General features: G+C 39.6%; 1 protein-coding gene across 12 annotated transcripts in view; it reads right to left on the bottom strand.

Moving 5' to 3' along the window:
* The window catches only part of TAFA5 (TAFA chemokine like family member 5), a 582613-nt gene that overhangs the window by 354658 nt on the left and 205658 nt on the right, over window positions 1-22297 (bottom strand). Inside the window, exons 2-3 of one of the 12 annotated variants that reach the window (XR_010589848.1) lie at window positions 16026-16226; window positions 9003-9058 (exon numbers count right to left, since the gene is read on the bottom strand). The exons of 10 other annotated variants lie outside the window; for them this stretch is intronic. The gene's annotated coding sequence lies outside the window, so the exon portion shown is untranslated. The remainder of the gene's footprint in view (window positions 1-9002; window positions 9059-16025; window positions 16227-22297) is intronic. One more of the 12 variants, XR_010589841.1, reaches the window with a different exon arrangement.

The following is a 22297-nucleotide window of genomic DNA, read 5'->3' as shown; positions in this document are numbered from 1 at the left end:
GCTGGGTCTTAGATTAACAGAAACAATTAATTTACAGTGGAACGAAGAATAGTCTTGCTTTCTGTCTTCTTTGATAATTAAGAGTATTAATATTTTACCCTACCAGAGACAATTTTATCTAAAAATGATGCGTCTTCTGGCAGAGAAAGCCAGTCTCAATACCTCATGACAAGTATGACATCCATGTACCACATCCATCTAATATTCAACTTGGTGGGTTTTTTAACAGAATATTTTAAACATCAAGAAGTGCATGCTCTGTCTAAGCCACAAACATAAATCAAAATAAAGTGTTACTGAGAACATGACAATCATAATTCAAGGTGACTAGCAAATCCACCCAAAAGGATCTACAGAAAGGAAACATTTTGAGTACTAAATTCAGAAATATTACATTATCTTAATAGCTACATATGAAATGCAAACCCAATTACCTTTTTTTTTCTATTTCAAATTCTCCTAATGTTGAAGGCACAATATGTCAGTTTTTAAACAATTATCTAACAGTAGCAGGTTTATTGACGGTCATTTTCTATCCACTTATTTTGAGGCAGAAGTATAGTATTATTTTCTAATTATTAGAATTATGCCAAGGTAACTCCCAGTTATGAAAATGTTTCAGCACCTTGTGCAAAGTAAATTGAAGCAATAAGTCCATACGAGATACTATGTCAGTGCAAGTCATAGCTATCATTTGTCACTAAGGAAAGTATATAACTGTTCTAAATGATTGATAATTCTCCAGACAGGGTTTTTTTGTTCTTTTCAGCGACTTTAAGTTTACTATTCAATAAGGCTTCAGACATCCCATGAATAACTAACAGGACACAAGATATATTGGAAAACTAAATTATGTTAAAAAGAAATCACATCAAAACAGCTGTTTACAGCAGATAAGGAACAAAATGTGTATTTTGGGAAAAGGTATATTAGACAGGCTTTAATTTTCTTTTCAGTATTACAGAAAAGCAAAGCCATAACTCATTCAACTGAAATTAATAATTTATTTTATCAGTGTTCTACATCATTTTATGCACAACAGGAACTATCACCTGCCTACCTACAAATTAAGTGCTTCAGTGCAAGCCTAAACACTAAATTGTCCCCCCAAAACAGTTAAAACCATATTGTTGCTATCAGCTAGAGGACACAATATTCCTTGCCAGTTCCTAAACCAAATGACACAATGCTATACGGCTAGTTACAAAACCAGATCTTGACTATCAGCTGTAAGACACAGTAACGTTCTGCCAGTTAGGAAACCAGATCTTTACTCTTTGCTATCAGCTAAAGGGCACAGTAATGCTACACCAGCTAAGAAACCAAATCTCCACAAGGACACAGTGCTTTTCTGAAAGTTTGGAAATTGGATCTTCATTCTGAGCTAGCTGCCAGACACTGTGTCCTCTGAGAGCCCACACCTTCACTATCACCTAGAGGACAAAGCACTGCTCTGTCATCAGCAGAGCAATCTTTGCTGCCAGTGAAACAAAGTGTCTATGACACATTCCCGACAGCAGCAAAGATGTAGTTGTCAGTCTGCAATCAAGAATTCTAGTACTACTGAAGAACTTAGGTATCACAAAAAAAGTCTCTAGCTGTGTTTGAGGTCATCAAGGCTATGCCTATACTGCACGCTTCTTTTGAGGGTATGTACTTGGATACCCCCCACCACCACACGCACACACACACACACACACACACACACACACACACCCAGCACAAGTTTAAGCAACAGTGTAGATAGTAAGGCATGATATACACAAGTAGAGAACAGACATGGAAGAAGGGTGGGAGCGTGTACACAGGCACACACTCTATACAGCTCTTCACTTGCCCAAGCCATGCCTTCCCATTTACATTGCTATTTTAGTAGTATAGTATACCACTGCCTCCCTGCTGCTGCTGCAGTCTCTCCCCACTGCAAGAAAAGGCTCTGGCAGGAGGCAGGCAGCAGGGAAAGGCTCTGCCAGTGGGGAAAGGCTTCACTGCCAGAGCCTTTCCTGGCTGCATTAGTCTTTTTCCCTGGGGCTCGAGCTGGGGAGCTACTGGAGTCTCCCTCTGCATAAGGGATGGTCTTCAGCAGTGGCGAACTGGCGGCGCCTTTCCCCACTTGCAGAACCTCTCCCCTGTGAGGATCTTTCACTGACGCATGTAGTTAGACACCACCACATGGACACAACTTGCTTTTCACTGCAGCACACAGCTACACATACCCTACCTCCTGCCAAAAGTAGTGTGTAGTGCAGACATACCTTAAGTGGACTAATCCCTGGTGACAAAAGGATCTTTGGTATAAAAAACCCAGATTCAGAAAAGTATCCCAGTGGGACTTAAGCTTAAAGTCCTGAACTGGAGCACATCACTTCTCCTCTGATGCAGTTCGTAAGTTGGACAATGCAACACATTATTTTGTTAGTGATCTTCCACATACACAGTAACAGTGTACACATGCAAGAACAGTAAGAGCCAAAAGAATTCCTATTTTCCAACAAGATACAGCCCAGTACAAAACAAGCAAAAACAATGATGTCTCAAGGGGTAATTTTGCAGGAAGGTTTGTACAGTACAGTGTAAAACTCAAAAAAAGAAGAAAAAACCCACACATTTCTTGGGGTGACTAAGATAACACGTATGAAATTGTCCTTTATATTATCAAAAAGTTTTTTTTCCAAGGCCATACAAAATGTAGGTCTATTCCAAGACCAGGACTCCCTTTCTTAGTACTCATCATTCTTTTAATTTTTGATGTCATGAAGAGTCAAATTCAAAAAAAGCTAGTCTGGTCCCCTTATTTTCCTAGATTATCTATATTTATATTATTATATTGAGCCAAATCCTGCTAGCAACTTTTAAGCAGAATTCCTCAGTGGAATCGTCTACAAGCAGGAAGTGAGCCATTTTATTTATGTCAGTGTGATGGATTGTACAAACTCCACACTGGGTCCAAAGGGGTTAAAGGACAATACAGTACTGGGCCCAGGGAACCCCACTCCGTCTCTGCAGAGTATGCTCCCACTGGAGAGGAATCTTAAAAGGGAGCCATTCAACTCAAAAGGGGGAAGGAAGACAGATCTACTCTGAGGACACCTTAACAAGGGCACCAAAGAAGACCCCTGTGGGGAAGAGGAGGACTATCTGCTGAGCCCAATTGGGGCCGAAGGTTTAGTTTGTCTTTTCTTTTGCTATCATATTGCTCTTGGAGACTTTGGGGAGCAGATGGTAGGAAGTGACCCAGGAGGCAGCTCTGGGGCACTTCAGACATTATTGTCTCTCATTGGGCCATGGGTCAAAGCCCTGTGGAGTGGGATGGTTCAGGTTCCCCTACCAACTGCCTTTGTTGCAGAAGGGCCATAACCCTCATTTCCACCACTATGTTCTCCTCCAGTAAGGAGAGGGTAAGGACATTGAAAGCCATGAGGCAATGATAAGCCACATATAAGGGTTGGGAACTGGACTGAAGGCCCTTCCTGCTGGGAAGTGAAAGACTAGAAACCAGGTGTGCTAACCACTAGGTCAACTGGCCCACCATGGACTCTTTTATAGTCCTGTTTCTCCTTGTGCCGGGCAACAAACTAGTACAGCATACGGATATTAAAAACAAAAAAAGGTTGATCTAAACTTATAAAAAGCCAATAAACAAGAAAGGAAAAAGCTATGGAAAGGTATATTTTAATGTACAGTTAAATAAGTATGAGATCCCTGCTACATCTAGCAGAAGATGAATTTTACAAATATAGACCACAATCCTGTATCAAGATCTACAGTAGAACTTCAGAGTTACGAACACCTCGGGAATTGAGGTTGTTCAGGACTCTGAAATGTTTGTAACTCTGAACAAAATGTTATGGTTAAGGCTAAGTTTTAGTCACAGGTATTTTTAGTAAAAATCATGGACAGGTTATGGGCAGTAAACAAAAATTCATGGTCAGTGACCTGTCCATGACTTGTACTATATACCCCTAACTAAAATTTGGGTGCTCTGGGGCACGGGCAGCCCACGGGCACTGCAGTGCTTGGGGGGGTTGGTGGCCTGAAACCCTCGCTGGTGCCTGGGGGAGTGGGGGTGGCATGCTCCCTACCCAACTTTGCACAACTCCTGGAAGCGGACATCATGTCCCTCCTTCGGCTCCTAGGCAGAGGTGTGGCATGGGGCCTCCGTGCACTGCCCACACCCTGAGTACCCACTCTGCAGCTCCCATTAGCCAGGAACCACGGCCAATGGGAGCTGCAGGGGTAGTGTCTATAGGTGGAGGCAGTATGCAGAGCCGCCTGGCTGTGCCTCTGCCTAGGAGCCAAAGGAGGGACATGTTGCCACTTCTGGGGAGCCCCCCCCCAAGGTAAGCACTGCCCAGAGTCTTCACCACCTCAAACCCCTGCCTCAGCCCTGAGCCCCCTACCGTACCCAAACTCCTGCTGCTGCTGGGGGGTGGGGGTGGCATGAGACTGCTCCAGCAGTAGTCAGTGCGGTTGGCTCTGGGCGGCCCGAGCTGCTCAGGCGGCCCCTAGGCCAGCCACACCAGCTGCTGCAGAAGTCCTGGAGGTCCTGGAAAGTAACGGAATCCATGACCTCTGTGACAGACTCGCAGCCTTAGTTATGGTTGTTCTTTCAAAAGTCTACAACTGAACACTGACTTCATATGACTTTGACACTTTACTATGTGGAAGAAAAATGCTGCTTTCCCTTTATTTTTTTAGTAGTTTACATTGAAGATAGTACTGTACTATATTTTTTATATTTATACTATACTGTATTTTTTTTTTCCAATCTCTGCTGCTAGCTGATTGTGTACTTCTGGTTCCAAATGAGGTGTATGGTTGACTGGTGTGTTTGTAACTCCGAGGTTCTACTGTATTAGTGTTGACTCTTTTCTGTGTAGTGCCTAACAGACGTTAGTTGAGTATCTTTGAGAAACTATCTCAAACATCTGCTGAGCAAAAGCTGTTTAGCTTTCCTAGAAAAATCTCTAAGATGCACCCTTCACTGATTTCAATAAAGATATTAAACAGAGTGCTTTCAAGGTGCTTTGGGAACTTTCAATTCCTCTGTCTCTAATGATAAGAAGCACTAGAGCAAGTAACTGGTGAGCAAATGGTTTGTTTCAGCTTTGTATAGCTTCTTTCACACATGTTAGGAGTTAATATGACTGCAAGAATATCCTGTCAGGAATTTGTGGGTGGTTTTCCATTCTCATTGCACAAGAGCAGTGCAAATGGAACATAAAAGGGTGAAGAATCTCCCTCTACAACTTTGATCTTGAGGGAAGCTGACTAAGGTAGTTTCCCTGAGTGTCTTGGGGAATATGCTCAGGTCTCCTTTGGCAACACAAGAGTTGACCTCAAGATGGTACCTTAGGGGAGTCACTCTTTATGGCAAATTCCAGAGACAATTGCCTCTGCCAGGGAGTACAGCGAACAATGATGCCATACTCCTGGCATTGGACATATGAAGTCATAGGCAAAGTGTGCCAGAAAGGAGGAATTGAAGCAGCCAAAAAATATTGTCCAGCTTCAAAATGATCTGAAGCTGCAAATGACTTGTTCAGTTGCTGCAGTCGCTGGACTGTGTCCAAAAGGAAAGTAAATAGCATAGATGGCTGCTTACAGTAACATCAAAAGCCTTGTCTTGTTTCTTCTTATCCACCACTCCCATTACGCTATTCCCCCTTCCAGGTGGTTAGCTCTGCTTTTGGTAAGCCTGCCAACAGTTACAGGATGTTCCATCTTTGAAACTACAGCAGATATATTCACTTATTAATCAAAGTTCTTTCTCCTTAGCAGTCTATTTATCAGATCTACCAATTATTGAACCAAAAGAGAGAAAAAAATAAAAAGATTCCTAGGAAGACTTCAGAAGCCAAGAAATAAGGGTCCACAAAAGTTTTCAGAGGTTGTAGTAATATTCTCAAATCTTCCTGTTTGATACGTGTTCTTCAGACTGAATTCCCTTTGATGTGAAAAAAAAAATGCATCAGAGGATATTACTGCTTCTAATGCCGAAATGTCAAGAGGAGGAGGAGGAGAAGAAGGAGGAGGAGGGGACAGTGAAACTGACTCATCTTGAGTTAGAATTGACAAACTCCTGATATTCTCCTGAAAGCAGCCTGTACTCCAGGGATCTGAATAGAAGATTCTGCCCTAGGAGTCTTTAAAGCAAAAAAGCACAAATCCGAATGAGGGGGTTGGACCCATGTCTCTTAAAAGCTGCCAAGAAAAGCCACACCTACATCTGCAAAAAGAAGAACAGGAGTACTTGTGGCACCTTAGAGACTAACAAATTTAGTTCTCTAAGGTGCCACAAGTACTCCTGTTCTTCTTTTTGCGGATACAGACTAACACGGCTGCTACTCTGACACCTACATCTGTCACTTTGATGTGTCTGGAGATGCAGGATAAATATGGCAGCTCAGTCAGCAGGTACATTCTATGAACGACTGCAAAGAAAAGAGGGGATGTCTTTGAAAATTGTGGTTTATGGTCCATCAGGGAAGGAAAGTTTAACAGACAGGAAAAAAAGAAGTCTCCCATTCTTCCTACCAGCAACTGAGTATTGTGAAGAAATGTCAATACCTGGCAATATCTAGGAATGATGCTAGTGTGAGCTGGCAGCCACATTCTAAAGCAGTGGGACTCTGCTGGCTATCATTCTACTATAAAGGGAAGGAGATCAGATCTCAATATTAGTCAAAAAGACCTGAAAATGGTGGAGGCCCCTAACTGCCAACAGCCTGGCAGAAGCTGGGACACAGTGGGGCAACCTGCGCTCTGCTCAGGAGCCCCACAGTCAGCTAAAGCAGACTAATGAATCGGGTTAGGAAAGGGGCTGGGCTAGGACAACCACAGGATGCTTTGATATAAAGTATTTCCCAGGCACATCCTGCTTTTGGGGCACCTCTGAATCTCTGTCAAGAGTTTAAAGCTACTTCCCTGTAGTGGAGGTGTTGTTTCCAGTGACTCTACCCTGGGGGTGACTCCCTCGCAGGTACAGCTGCCTTTAAGCTCAGGAGTAAATCAAACACAGTACATACATAAAGCAATGTAATCACAACTACCATCGCTAAACTTACCAGTACTTTCTTTACTGTCAATCAAAAAATAAATAACACACAGTAAAGATCAAAGGGAATCTGGTGGAAAGTATCTCTATCAAACATAAAATTAGCATTTTATAAAGTGAAGAGTTCTAACACAAGAGTTCACCCCATAATGAATTTAATATGAGCCTGACAGACTCACTATATCTGTAAACTCATTTGTATTTCATTTCATAAACTAATCATAAAACTGTATTTCATCTTATTATTCTTTTACTCTTTGCACTAAAACAATCTGTTAGGATTACGCCCTTTGCTTGTCACCACATTCAAAAAGAAGTAACTTTAATCAGTTCTGTTGGCACTAATTTATAGCCTGTAGATTCTTGCTAATTAAGAACTCTAATCACTGTTTCAATCTTCTCCATCACACCACTGTCACCTGTGGTGATTCATACCTGCTGATTCCCTTCAGGCTTTATAACCATATATCAGGTTGACATTTCCTGGGATAAAAGAAAACTTTTTAACTATGTAAGAGCTAAAGGAGAACTTTCACAACACCTTTTTATCTCTACAAGCTTGTAATAAGCTTCACAATTATCCACTTAGTTTGAAAACAAAAACAACAAAACAAAGCTTTGGAGAAAGTTTACAATTTACTTGAAAAGGTTTCAACACCTCCTGCAACACAAAAATAGAAACAAATTTAAACAGATGTGTATGCATCTTGATATCAAGTTGTGTTTTCCTACTAGACATACCACTGAAAGCTCATGAACTGAAGGAGTCAGAAGTGACTAGTTTTTCAAAAAATACTCAACTGGTAATCAGCTGGTATAATTTGTCCTGTAGATTTATTACTGTGAAGGCACTTTGCTCCAACAACTTTCTTGAGCAGGAATTTCTTTAGCAAAGGAACAAATGATGGTTAATACTGTCTTTGGTCTATTCACTCACTCCATTTTCTCTCTCTGGTGGGAACAAAAAGAATATGATTTCTTTTTACGACTCAAGAATAACTACTCTTAAATTGGCACTGAGAAGGTGGAAAAGTGCAACAGCCACAGAAACATACACAATCACTATCAGTCCGGACATTAATAAGTGGAAATAAGACTAGACATGCATAATCACAACTGGCAGAAGACTTACTCGTTACAGTCTCTTGAGTTACAGGTTCCCAGCTAGGTAAAATAAGCCTACAGTATAGTATCTTAATGGGCAGTATTATTATGGATCAACACCTATAATCTGCAAACATGTAATTTAATCACCTTTTTCATAACAGTAGTCAAGTTTAAACTAAAGAGTAACCTCAATTTAAATGAACATTGTCAAGGTTAGCAGAACTGGTCTTATTTTCTCCATTTACAAAGTCTACATAATTCTATACATGTGTGTGTGGGTGGAGTAGGAGTTCAAAACAAATGAGTCAATATTTTTCTTCAGGGGAAAAAAAAACAGCAATCCAGCACTCATGAGCAATCATATAATCACAAGTGAATGTGCTGGAGTATATTGTGTATTGAAACTGATTTTTTTTTTTTTAAAAAGCTAGTAAGGAGAGGGGTTTTTTTTCTGTTATTTAGAATAATACCCTGAAATTGCCAAAGAATTAAAAAAAAAAATCAAACCTGGACAATGTTCTTATACAAAAAAATGTTGCATTTAATTCTCCATCTGTAAACTGGGAATACTTTCAGTCTACCATCCTTTGACTCCCTCATCTACTTATATTTTGAGCTTTTAGTGCAAAACTCTTATTCTGTATTTGTATAGAACCTAGTACAATGCGGCCCCATTATTGGCTAGACACCATCATACAAATAACATACAAAGAGAGCACAGGAACAATAAATGCAAACATCCCCTACCATAATTCATCATTGCTTCTGATACTTAGTATTAGTTAGCAAAGGAAGACTTACATTGATTTAAATTAATTGGTCACAATCAATTACTTACTCTTGCCTATCTCTTGTTTATAAATCTTCTCCTGATTAATAACCCAGATTATGTGTCTGTAGAACACAGATGGAAAGGAGGAAAGGGAGGGAGAAAGTTAAACAAATTAGTTTATTCAATAAAACAGGGGTCGGCAACCTTTCAGAAGAGGTGTGCCGAGTCTTCATTTATTCACTCTAATTTAAGGTTTCGCGTGCCAGTAATACATTTTAACATTTTTAGAAGGTCTATTTCTATAAATCTATTATATATAACTAAACTATTGTTGTATGTAAAGTAAAAAAGGTTGTTAAAAATGTTTAAGAAGCTTCATTTAAAATTAAATTAAAATGTAGAGCCCCCCGGACCGGTGGCCAGGACCCAGGCAGTCTGAGCGCCACTAAAAATCAGCCCGCGTGCCGCCTTTGGCACGTGTGCCATAGGTTGCCTACCCCTGCAATAAAAGAAGAGGATAGCATGAAACAGCTACAGAATATTATATACAGCTGCCATACTTTTCAGTTCACTTTGTGCTGCATAAATTTAGTTTAGGAAACTGTCATATTGAAAACACCAGAAACTTAAAAATCATGATTTCCAATAAACTGTTTTATAATCTGACACAACGTGTGCACTAAATAATTATTACCAAGCGAATCCTTAAAATAAATCACACGTAGAAGCAGACCTGGTTTTAGTTGTTCTGCTGGAGCACACTTTATAAACACAGCTTAAACAGTTTACTGCTGTGCTCATGCAAACAAACTGTGAAAATATTCTGAACACAAACAGACCTCTAATAATTTGTTGCAATATGATGTAAAAACAGGCCCTTCCTTGCTCCCTGTTGCCAATGTTACCCTCTTCCTCTCCTCCTTGCATCCATCCTTAACCCTCTTTTTTCTGCTTCCTCTCACTCCCCAACCTTGTACCTGGGACTTCAACCCCTCCACCTTTCCACACTTTGCTTTCTACATCTCATACCCCATTCATCAAGCTCCCCACCCCTAAGATAAATATAATGAATAACTGGAAAACAACTGCTAATAAGCTTGTACACACTACCAGAGTAAGCACACAATCTAATTTGTGTCACCCTTATCCTCCCATCCTATCGTCCCCTATTGTCTGTCAGCTCTATTTTAGATTGTAAGTTCTTTAAGGCAGCAATCATGGGTGGGATTCTGGCCCCATTGAATTCAATGGCAAAGCTCCCAATGACTTCAACAGGGCAGAGATTTCACCCCATGTCTTCACTATAACCTGGGAGACACCTACCACACTTTTGGATGTTGAATAAATAATAATTTATCATCCAATGGGTAATATCTAAGGCTAAGATTATGTCACAGAGGTCATGGAAGTAACGGAATCCATGACTTCCAGAGACCTCTGTGACTTTCCTCTTCAGCCGCGGGAGGTGGGGCTGGAGCTCCCAGCTGCCGTGGGCGAGCCCTTCCCCCACAGCTTCCAGACACCACCAGCGTGTGGTGATGGGAACCCTGGAGATCCAGAGTGGTGGGGGCTGGACCCCCCATCCTCCCTATTCTGTCACAGTTATTTTTAGTAAAAGTCAGGGACAGATCAGGGGTTTCCATGAATTTTTGTTTATTGCCCGAGACCTGTCCCTGACTTTTACTAAAAATAACTGTGACAAAATCTTAGCCTTAGTAATCTTTCTCTGAAAACACTACTAGCCTATGGTTCTCTGCCTCAGTGGAAGCATTAATTAAAGCCACAAAACTGACAATGCACCTTGTTCTACTGAACAGAAGTAGAATGCTACCAGTTATGTGTACGTGCCCTGATACCTTGCCATACACCATTGTGTAATATGCCTTTCATACGTTTGATGATTATGATGGTGCAGCTCATGACCTAGGTGGGTTGCTTCTCTCCAAAGGTAGAGATGGAAACCCATAGGTTAGCAATCTGACAACTTTCATTAGAAGTTACCTCTAAGAAACTCCCACAAAGGTTTCAGATATAGATCCCATTTAGCCCATCATTAGACTTCTTTTTTGTGCTGGAAACAGCTTCCCCTGAACCTCAGCTCCTGTCCTCACTCTTCACACCACTCTCCTGTCTGCCAGACTCAGATCATAAGATCTAACTACCTAGGGGAGACAGTACAACAAGCTAGAGGGGGAAGATGTATTGGGAAGAAGAGAAAAGCCAGAGTGCAACTACAAGATAAGACCCACAACCAAGAGACAAGATGCCAAATTAACTGCTCATAAGAAGGCACACTACTCGTTTCTTGTGAAATTTGGCCAACATTTTTAAGCTTAGGGGCCTAAATGTAGTGGCATGATTTTCAGAGGGTCGGAATATCCACATCTCCCAATGAAGTCCCTGAAATCAATGAGAGTTGCATGTCTTCAGTACCTATAAAAATAAGGCCCTTTGCTTCAGCATCCATTTATAGATATATTGGTCTCTTTAAGAATCCACTTGTGAGAACTCTGGCCATCATTTGTGAGATTTGTGTCTCTAACATAATTTGAATACTCAGTCTCTCTCTGTGGAAGGGAAAGGGAGCTTTCTGAATCTTTTCCCCCCACTCCAGAGCCTCATGGCTACTAAAAAGGACTCTCCAATTCTCTACCCCTCTCCTAGACTTTTTTTCTTTTACTTCAATCAAGGTGGGGGGAGTGAGTGTCTGTTATTCCACCTCTTCGACAGAGACCCTTGTCTCTTTAAGCACTCACTTGTGAGAACTTTGGTCATCATTTTGTGCACACAGTAAAAATTCATAATGAAATAATGTCTTGATTTATTTAAACTTTAAAAGTAACTTCACTAGGTCAAACCATTCTTCACAAGAAGTGAGAATTCAAAATCCTGTCCAGATTAATATAAATTTACTAGCACACACAATGACAGTGTAAATTCAAAAGGTACAAATTGTAAAATTTAAAGATTGTTGAGAGCTTAGACAATTAAAACTAAGTACTTTATGCCAACAAGGCATGCTAACTTTTCAATTAGCTAACTGGCAACAATGCTGTATATTTGACAGAAAGGGAGAGGAGCAGTTTTGAATTTTAATGGTATGAGTTGGTTCTAAACAAAAACTATTTCCCCCCAAAATTTGCTCTGTTATTGCAGGCATAAGGAAATAGTTTATGCTGTCACATCTGCACTTCAGCGCCTTATTATAGTGGGATTTGCAGAGCCACACTGAGACATCTCTTGCATCTGTACAGATTTGGATTGTATAACCAATTTCCAATTAGACACTATAAATGAAAGTGATGGGTAAATCTGTGTTTATGATTTACTGACTTGTGTGTGTGTTAATGATTTAACTAGAAACAAATGATGGAGTCACTCAACGGGTTTTGTTGATAGACACCTGGTATCTGAATCTTATTAAAAAAATTTAAATCTCTGTAATTGAAAACTGCACATGCAGCATATGAATAATGTTCAACATAATGCATAATTTACCAATAGTCAGAAGATGGGTAACTTGGTCAAGTTTATACTTATTTTAGTTAGGGAGGATATATAGCTCACAGTAAACTGATCTCCTTCCCCATAGCATTAGGGAAATAATAATTTCAAATATCAGTTGGTAACTCAATGGATTAACACATTTGTCTGTGAAGTAATCCAGGCATGGTACTATCAGAACTACACTGATCATAATTATAGGATATTAATTTTGTTCAACAAATAAATGGTAAAGTGATTCAATGTTTATATACTTTTGAAAGTAAATTAATAGTTCTAATGATAAGTTCCCAAATTTCTGTACCACTAAAAAGCCGTCACTTATTAATATGAAATTGTGTAATTATATCAATTACGTCATAGTCTTACACGTATAACATTGTGGTAATTGTCACCAGAACTGTGTGTTGGAAAGATCACATGAGAAAATGCTGCACATTTGTCAATATTATTTTTATTAATCTTGACCAAGTTGCAATCAGCTGACTTTAAAGCTTGTTGTTTTTAGAAAAGTACATCCATCTGAAGTGGGTTTTTTTTGTTAGGGCTAGCTAAGTGGTAGAGCCGTTCCTCCCCCATCCCCCAAATAGTTGCAAGCATATGCTGCAAAAAATATTGCCGGCATTCTGCCTTAGATTAGCATTAATGTGAGCCTGTACTCTCTGCCTCACCGCTAAGACTAGAAATAAACTGCATGGAAATCTTGAAGGGGAGGAGCGGGGGAATTGCTTCTTCTAACTTACACAAATACCTAGCCAAAAAGAACTCCCCTCCATGGCAATACTCTGCTATTCCCCCTCAGTAGCATCAGTGGTAGGGGACTTGCACAGCATTCTCAACATGATTTACCAGAGGAAGCAGCACTGGGGTAGTTGTTTGCTGATGTGCCTTCCCACAGCTGCTCTAATAAGTTTTCTAGTATGCATGAATGCCGGTCCCAAAACATACGCCAGTTACCTGCTAGGCAGTGGGCATATACTGGAGACGAGGATGAGGTCCCCAGTAGTGAGGGCCTGGGCCAATACCATAGTAAGAGTCCCATTTCTACTTAGCTGCTAAGGAAGTGAAGATATTAGGTTTTCTAACTGGGTATTGTCTCTAGATCTTGCTTGGGGAGCCATATATCTATCTATCTATCAACCTCCTAATGGGAGGCATGTTTTTCAACTTGAATACCCAGTCTCTATCTATGGGACAGAGAGGGTGCTTTCTGTATCCTCTTCCCCCACTCCAGAACCTCTTGGCTACTACAAGAGCCTCCAAGTTTCTGCCTCTCCTCTACAGACTTTTTTTTAACTTCAGTTGAGGTAGGGGGAGCAGGTTTTTGTTACGCCATCTCTCCCACAAATATTCCTGGCTGCTGTGATTGGTGAAGGGGAAAATACTCTTTCCCATCATAAACTCTGCCCTTTTGAGTCTCTACCTCAACAAGTAACTCCTGTTGCTGCTCATAGTTTCCAGTAGCATCAACAGTACCACCATGAATTGATGTAACTCCTGGTGGTTTCAATGTTGCCAGGGGGTTTTGAATCACAACAGAGAAAACTGATCAAAGTTGTTAATTTCCCTCAGGGGCAGCATGGGAGCTGCAAGTCTGCAAAATCAGAAAGACAAAACAGCAATGATAAGTGTTCAGTTCCCACTGGGCACTTGAAACCCTAAGAGCTAGAAGTTATATTAAAACACAAAACAAAACAAACAAACAAACAAACCCACCTTAAAACTGAATCAATCACTTGCAGGTTTAAACTGGTGGAAGTGGTGAATTCTCTGTAACTTGAAGTCTTTAAACCATGATTTGAGGACTTCAGTAGCTCAGCCAGAGGTTAGGAGTCTATTTCATGAGTGGGTGGGTGACATTCTGTAGCCTGCAATGGGCAGGAAGTCTGACTAGATCAGTGGTTCTCAAACTTTAACAACCTGTGAACCCCTTTCACTAAAATGTCAAGTCTCACGAACTCCCTCCTAAAAATGAATATTTCCAGGGATGTTCTCCTTTACCTGAATATAAATTATAAAAGCAGTGATATTGGAAATATAAAATTTGTTTTATGACATGCTTATTACACACTATTTATTATTATTAATCATTACAGTATTTTAATTACATTATGAAAATGGCAAGATCTCACTTTCATAGCTTATATCACTTTGAATAAGCTTGTTATAAGACAAGGCTCCTATGTTTCATCAAAGAGTATCAGATGTGAAACAGCATAAAGGTATTTAGACGCCAACTCAAAAAGTTCCTCCTACACAAGCATTCAGGTCTTGAGCAGTCCAGACAAACAATGCATGTTACAACAAAGCTTAAACTTGTTCTTCATAATATTTTTTAAAACAATACTAGCTGCCTATTTAATTTTAAAAACAGCAAAAAATATCCACCTCCCTTTCCATTTCTTATAAGGAGTCTTGAAGTTTAAATCTCCTCAGTGTGATAGATAGGCTTGCTTTGATCTGCTTAGCTCTTGGAAGTCCAGGGGCTCCATGCTGCTGACCCTGTGCTGCCCGGAGTCTCTAGGAACATCTCTGTCCGCCATTAGGGAATTTTTTCCTGAGAACTCTCTAACATTTTGCAAACCCCAGTTTAGGAACCACTGGACTAGATTATCACGATGGTCCCTTCTAACCTTAAAGTCTTTGAGTCAATCTTCAGAAACTTTTGGTCCCAGACACTCAGCAGGATGAACTTCAAACCAGCTGAAGTGATTGGCTCTCTCGGGTCTCTATGCACACCAATAAACAATTTTTTATTTTAGATATTTATAGATATTTTTACCTTTTATGCTATATAAGAAGCTGTCCAATTTCTAAGAATAAATCCCCTACCACTTTTGTCCTTTATTTGGCAGACATATTTTACAGTCTTTAGAGTTACAGGAGCAAATATATCTCATAACCCTTCTGTATATTTCCCTATATATCCATCATCACCATAAACAGAGGGCAAAGTTCTGGGAACAGAGGGCCTAATCCTGAAAAGCGATTTCATGTGCTCAGTCATTCCCACGTAACAGACTCTTGGCTGGTTCTTATTTGTTGCTGCTGAGCAAGATGGAAAGCTCACACATTTCAGTGTGGAACAACAAAACAGCCATTATATTTTTTTCTTTTGTGCAATGAACTATCAATTTTTTTAAAAAAAAGTTATTTAGAAACAAGGCAGAGCTTTGCCTTTCACATAAAGATACTATTATGATCCACTATGATGATGTTTTTGTTTTTAAAGAACAAACAGGTTGAGAAGGAGACTGTTCGTGATGGCCTAGAATTAATTTCTTTATTGATTTAGTAAAGGTATTAGTTTAAGAGGCCTATGATTCTCCATAACATAGTGTCTTCTTTGATTTCCTAATTTTTTTTTCTTTGGACAAAGTATTATGATATAATAATAACATGGTAAGTCTCAAACTCAGAGCTCAGTCTCCTAATGATAGTCCCTTCCCTCTATAGTACATCTGTCAATATTAGATGTGTGTGGATTATGAAGACCCTCCTAAATCAATTACAGTTCAAATGAATGATGTTATGGGGGACTTTTGCAAAAGTATTCATAAGTTTCCCTATGTGCGTGTTCCTTACATTTCAGTGCAGTTATCCATGTCCTGTAGTATCCCCCGCTGGCCAAGTGTGGCACTGCCAGCATTAACTGCCTCTGTTTCTTTCCTCAAGGTGGGTCTTCTCAGCTCTCCACATACTGGTCTGTGTTGGAGAGATGACTTAGCCTCCCCACTCAGTCAAGTCAGAAGCAGATCGTCACCCCTTCTGGTAGAAAACATTCATCTAAAAAGCCCAAACAAAAACATAAGTTCTTCTGCCCTGCAGGGGTTTCCCTTCAGCGCACTCTGCAGTCCCTATTTGCAGCCCCTTTCTGAGCTACCTTTGAGAATCTTTCTGGCTCTGGGATAGAGCACTCATCCCCCAGGCTAGTTCCCCAGAAATACCTGGCCTCCTGCAGATCTTCATAGAATCACAGAATATCAGGGTTGGAAGGGACCTCAGGAGGTCATCTAGTCCAACCCGCTGCTCAAAGCAGGACCAATTCCCAACTAAATCATCGCAGCCAGGGCTTTATCAAGTCTGACCTTAAAAACCTATAAGGATGGAGATTCCACCACCTCCCTAGGTAACCCATTCCAGTGCTTTACCACCCTCCTAGTGAAAAAGTTTTTTCTAATATCCAACCTAAACCTCCCCCACTGCAACTTGAGACCATTACTCCTTGTTCTGTCATATGCTACCACTGAGAACAGTCTAGATCCATCCTCTTTGGAACCCCCTTTCAGGTAGTTGAAAGCAGCTAATCAACCCACCCCCCCCCGCCCCCATTCTTCTCTTCCGCAGACTAAACAATCCCGGTTCCCTCAGCCTCTCCTCATAAGTCCTGTGTTCCAGCCCCCTAATCATTTTTGCTGCCCTCTGCTGGACTCTTTCCAATTTTTCCACATCCTTCTTGTAGTGTGGGGCCCAAAACTGGACACAGTACTCCAGATGAGGCCTCACCAATGTCGAATAGAGAGGAATGATCACATCCTTCGATCTGCTGGCAATGCCCCTACTTATACAGCCCAAAAAGCCGTTAGCCTTCTTGGCAACAAGGGCACACTGCTGACTCATATCCAGCTTCTCATCCACTGTAATCCCCAGGTCCTTTTCTGTAGAACTGCTGCTTAGCCAGTTGGTCCCCAGCCTGTAGCGGTGCATGGGATTCTTCCGTCCTAAGTGCAGGACTCTGCACTTGTCCTTGTTAAACCTCATCACATTTCTTTTGGCCCAATCCTCTAATTTGTCTAGGTCCCTCTGTATCCTATCCCTACCCTCCAGTGCATCTACCACTCCTCCCAGTTTAGTGTCATCTGCAAACTTGCTGAGATCCTCCAGATCATTAATGAAGATATTGAACAAAAACGGCCTCAGGGGCACTCCGCTTGATACCGGCTGCCAACTAGACATGGTAATTATTGATCACTACCCGTAGAGCCCGATGATCTAGCCAGCTTTCTTTCCACCTTATAGTCCATTCATCCAGCCCATACTTCTTTAACTTGCCAGCCAGAATACTGTGGGAGACCGTGTCAAAAGCTTTGCTAAAGTCAAGGAATAACACATCCACTGCTTTCCCCTCATCCACAGCCCCACTTATCTCCTCATAGAAGGCAATTAGGTTAGTCAGGCATGCCTTCTTAAGAATTGATTCCTTGAGGACCTGCTCCATTATTTTTCCAGGGACTTGGATCACAGACTTCCACAGGAGTCTACCCACTCCCTCCTGGTCCACACAAATCTCTCTCAGACCTTTTACAAGGCCCTGGTGTCCATTAAGCTGTAACTTTGACCCCTTTACACTGCCCCCTAAAAGTAGGAAGCAGCTAATTAATTATAATACAGGTGTGGCTGACTCCATCTCCCCGTAAAGGGGACCAGTCCTACTGTGACAGTCCTATACACTATTTGGTTTCCTCTTACAACACAAACAGCGCTCATAGTGGTAAGCGAAAAAGAGGTTCACTTATTCCATACACATCATGCTAGCAATCCACAGATATGATAAGTTGCTGAATATCTGACAAGCCCTCCCGAATGGATTCTGACTTTATAAATACATATTTCATTTTAGCAATGTAATGTCTATGCAACTACAACAAATGAGAATCAAGTGCTCACATCATACCACACTAAAAAACTTTAATCTGCTGTTCTATGTGATTGTGCCTAACAAAAAAGAAAGATAGAAGGAAAATAAAAACAGCAAGAACTGGTTTCTGCCAGCTGCCTTGCCCCGTTTACACACAGATCTTGGGCTGAGAACGAAAGGCAGTAAGTTAGAATGAGGACTATCCGGAACTATTAAAGGAAAGTCTTTTTGTTATGCTTATGCCAATGAGAAAGACAAGGGTGTCAAACAGTACAGCATTTTCTCCAGTAGTTTAAACAATACAGCTCTGAAATATTAGTTATGTAAAGAGAGTCACAGGATAAATGCTGATGATAAATGTTAGAGATCTCTGTGGAGAAAACTCAACTATTTACTTAGCTCCCTGGAGAGAATGTGTATCTTTCTTTGGAACTCACTTTTTTCTCACTGATGTAATTCTGAAAGGGTTTATACGCCAGTGACTCATGCTTTGTTTTCTCAATATCACTGCATATAGTTCATTATATCTCAGCTACTTTAATTTTTTATCATTCCAAAATCTTAATAGTAGCTTTTAAAAATATGAAAAAAAGTGTTTTTTTTCCATAAAGTTATGAGTTGCGGGCTTTTTTTTGCAACAAATATTAAAAAAAAAATCAAATGTGGAAGTTCTGAGATTAGTTAAAAAACATTATTAAATAAGTAAACAGTAAAACATTATTACTGTTAGAAACAGCATTATTTAACTCTCACAATTAGCAGTGATAAATAAAATTATCAACGTAATTTCTCAGTACAAAAGCCTCTTTTTCCCCCACACACACTATCCTAACCTTCTGGTTATTATTGTCAACTAAGAAAAGTTAATATACAATAAAGAATAATTAGCTTTTTAGTTAATTATTTGGGAAGAACAACATTCTGGAATTCCATTTAAAATGATTTAACCCCAATATTCAAAATCCAAAATCTTTAAGACTTTACCAATACACGTTTCCAAGATTTCCATCAGGCAAGTACAGTTAAGTATCTCATGAAAAAAGCTTTGAAACTGAACAATTCAACACTGGTTAAAGTCATGTGTTTTGGCAAAGAAGGAGAAACATCAACTCTAACATAATATATCATGTAATCAAGAGAACATTTTTCACACATCCACTCCAAAATTCAATAACTGTCACTATATTTCTACCATTACAATAGTTGATATGCTTGTTATTTAAAAACATGCACGTGTATACAATCCGTTATATCTCCTACTGAAACTGTCCTAAAATACACTGACAGTAAAAGAGTTATAGTGAAAATCAAATACAGTTATAAAAACAGGATACCAAGTCTGTAATGTTTTACTAGACAGCTTATGATATCTTGAAACTTGATTCCCACATAATGAAGCAATGTAGGGAAGTTATAGAAAGCATTTTGGAAAATGGGGGCGGGGGAGGAGAAACAAATAGATGGCATTGTCAGATGGCAAAAAAGCCTGACCAATCAAAGAATTACAGCAATTGCAGATATGAGGCATCTAGTCCATCTCCCCGTCACTTGAGGATTGCAATGAAACAATACAGCAATTAGATCTTGTGTTTTAAAAGTAACTATGTAGTCTCCTTAACTACATAACCTTCTACCAATTGTTTTAATGTTTCTTCCTGGAAGTTCAGTTTCCTTCAATTTACTGTTCAGGCACATATTGAGTTTAAGTTGATAATTTAAAATGTCTATAATGTAAGTTGTAGACCTCACTCAATAATATCTATTGATTGTTATGTATTCATAAACCATGATGTATTTTTGTCTCAATAGAATCTAATATCTTTTCAGTAATGCATTATCAGCAGAAGAATACATATGTCTCTGGATGCCTTACAAAAAAAAATATGAAAAATGAGTTTCTAAAAAAAAGTTCAGTGTTTTTAAAATATATAGACAAAATGATGGAAGCAAAATTTGCCAATGTTAATTTGACCTTCTGTTTCCTTTAGGGATATTGTACTTCTTTCACAGAGATGCAAACGTAGCCACTTCGGCTGCTCACTAGGGTCATCTATTTATGTTGTGACAGGCATTGATTATACTGTTTTGATAAGCCAACTAATGAATAGCAGCATAAACTAGCATGCAGTGGAAGTCTGCCAACACTGTATCTAGGAAACAGAATCCAGATAGATCAAAAACTCTTTACAGATGAATGAAAGGTCTGAAAGATATTGGCAATGTATTAATTATACTTCAAAATTAAATTTTCTAATTAAATGCAAACAAATGTAATTTGCTTCCCCACATAATCTCATATTTTGCTTTAAAAATGATATCATTGCCTGTTCACACAGAGAGTTAGATATATCCTTCTGACGAAAGGTACTAAGTCCTATATTTAGAAGCTAGCCTGGTGACCCACAACTATTTATTATGACTCATTAGTACATTGTGAGTGTTTCAAGTAAAACACGACTGTGAAAAAAGGTTCTTTTCCTGAAGCCAAAATGATACCCACATTACTTGTTATTCCCCAAATCCAAACAATAGCAAATGTCCTCCACAAAATGAGCCTTAATTTAAATGGGAGATATAGCGACTATACTTACATGTAAATAGCAGCCCAAGCAACCACAGGAGTAGAACAAATCATTTACTTGAGTTCATTTTAATCTAGTTCCTAAAAAGTTAGATGTAACTTTAAAGTTCTGTATTTGAAAACCGAAGAGTCAATAGAGAGTATAACATTTTCATGTTCCCCAAAGAGCTCTCGTGTCTTTTCCAGTTTAAACTTCACTGAATATGGGGGGGGCGGGAAATCACAGATCCTGAATGGATGCAGATTCAGTACACATAGTGTACTGATCGGGTTTACATCACTACACCAACACTACAGTCCAAAGTTACACTTATCCCCTAGCACAGAGCCTAACCCACCTATCTAATAGGGAGATACCTCTTTACAAGATCTGTTGAGGGGTGGCAAGGAATAAGTTGTGTCTGGGTCATTGCTGCTAGACTTATTTAGCATTTGACATCCAGAAGTTTTTGGAATTGGGTATGGTAGTTTTGGGTATGCTTCAGTAGGTTCCCCGTTGCTGAGGTCAGTCTCCATGAGGGCAGAGCAGTCAGGGCAGCTGCTCTACAAAAGGCCATGTGCATTGTGTGGGCTTGGAGAAGCTGAGCCCAGGAGGAGAAAGCAAGCTGTTTTCCCTAACTCTGAAGCATTTTGCAGCAGGTTATTGATATTGTTAACCCTCTAACAGGGAAGCCCTTGCAATGTTAATTATAGAAAGGGGAAAATAATTTATTTTATTTTAAATTGTATACTTTGAATGTTGGTTGATTTTAGCCAATTAAATTGTCTCAACACGTATGATTCACCAACTTTGCTTTTATTAAATAGGATGATGGGGAAAGAGTCGTTTTGCTATTTTGAGTTTTTGTATTTGTCTTCTAACAATTTTTTTTTAAATCAATACACTTAACTGAGTGGTGGGTTAATCAGTTAGCTGACTGCCTCTGCTGAACTCAGTGCCAGCAAGCGTCTGCATGGATTCCAACTGAAGATTCCTACAAGCAAGTGGCAGAAGATGTTGCTTTTGACTAAGCAAACTGTATAGATTTGGTGCTCAAAAGACTAACGGAGACTCAGGTAAACTCAACCTAAGCTTTTTGGAACTCTGAGTTCCTTCTGACTGTTTCTGTGGGGACTGAACTGTTTAATTTGTTTTCTTTATTTATATTTATGTATAACTGTGAAGATAATGTCTGTGGATTATAAATAACCCATGTTGTGTTATGAAAATTAAAGAAACATAATAAATAATAACTTATTATAAGATTTTATAAAGTTGTTAATTAAATTCATTCCTTTTGTTCTCTTTCAGACTTGAATGAGGGGAGGTTGACCCTGTGCAATCTTTGCTGAAAATTCCTTAGAGACTGAATCCTGGGTCTCCAAGTGCTTTTCTATGGGAGTTGGGTTATTTTTAGGCATTGGAGAAGGGCAATGAAGTGAACCCTAGCCCACCCAAAGGTTACATATGCACAGCATCAGATACGTGCAGATGTGTATTTACTTATTTAATAATGCAGTTTATATGCCCTCCTCTATAATCACATGAAAATGTTACCAATAATGCCACTATTTAAAAGCACATGATGCCGCATGAAAAATGTGAAGGACAGTCTGTTATAAAACAGTCTTTACATTAATGATGGTGTTTTTTACTCT

Source organism: Chrysemys picta, chromosome 1 (assembly GCF_011386835.1).
Source record: "Chrysemys picta bellii isolate R12L10 chromosome 1, ASM1138683v2, whole genome shotgun sequence".
Classification (NCBI taxonomy): Eukaryota; Metazoa; Chordata; order Testudines; family Emydidae; genus Chrysemys; species Chrysemys picta.
The sequence above is the reverse complement of the archived record's forward strand: the minus strand, read 5'-3'. Positions and strand labels throughout refer to the sequence as shown.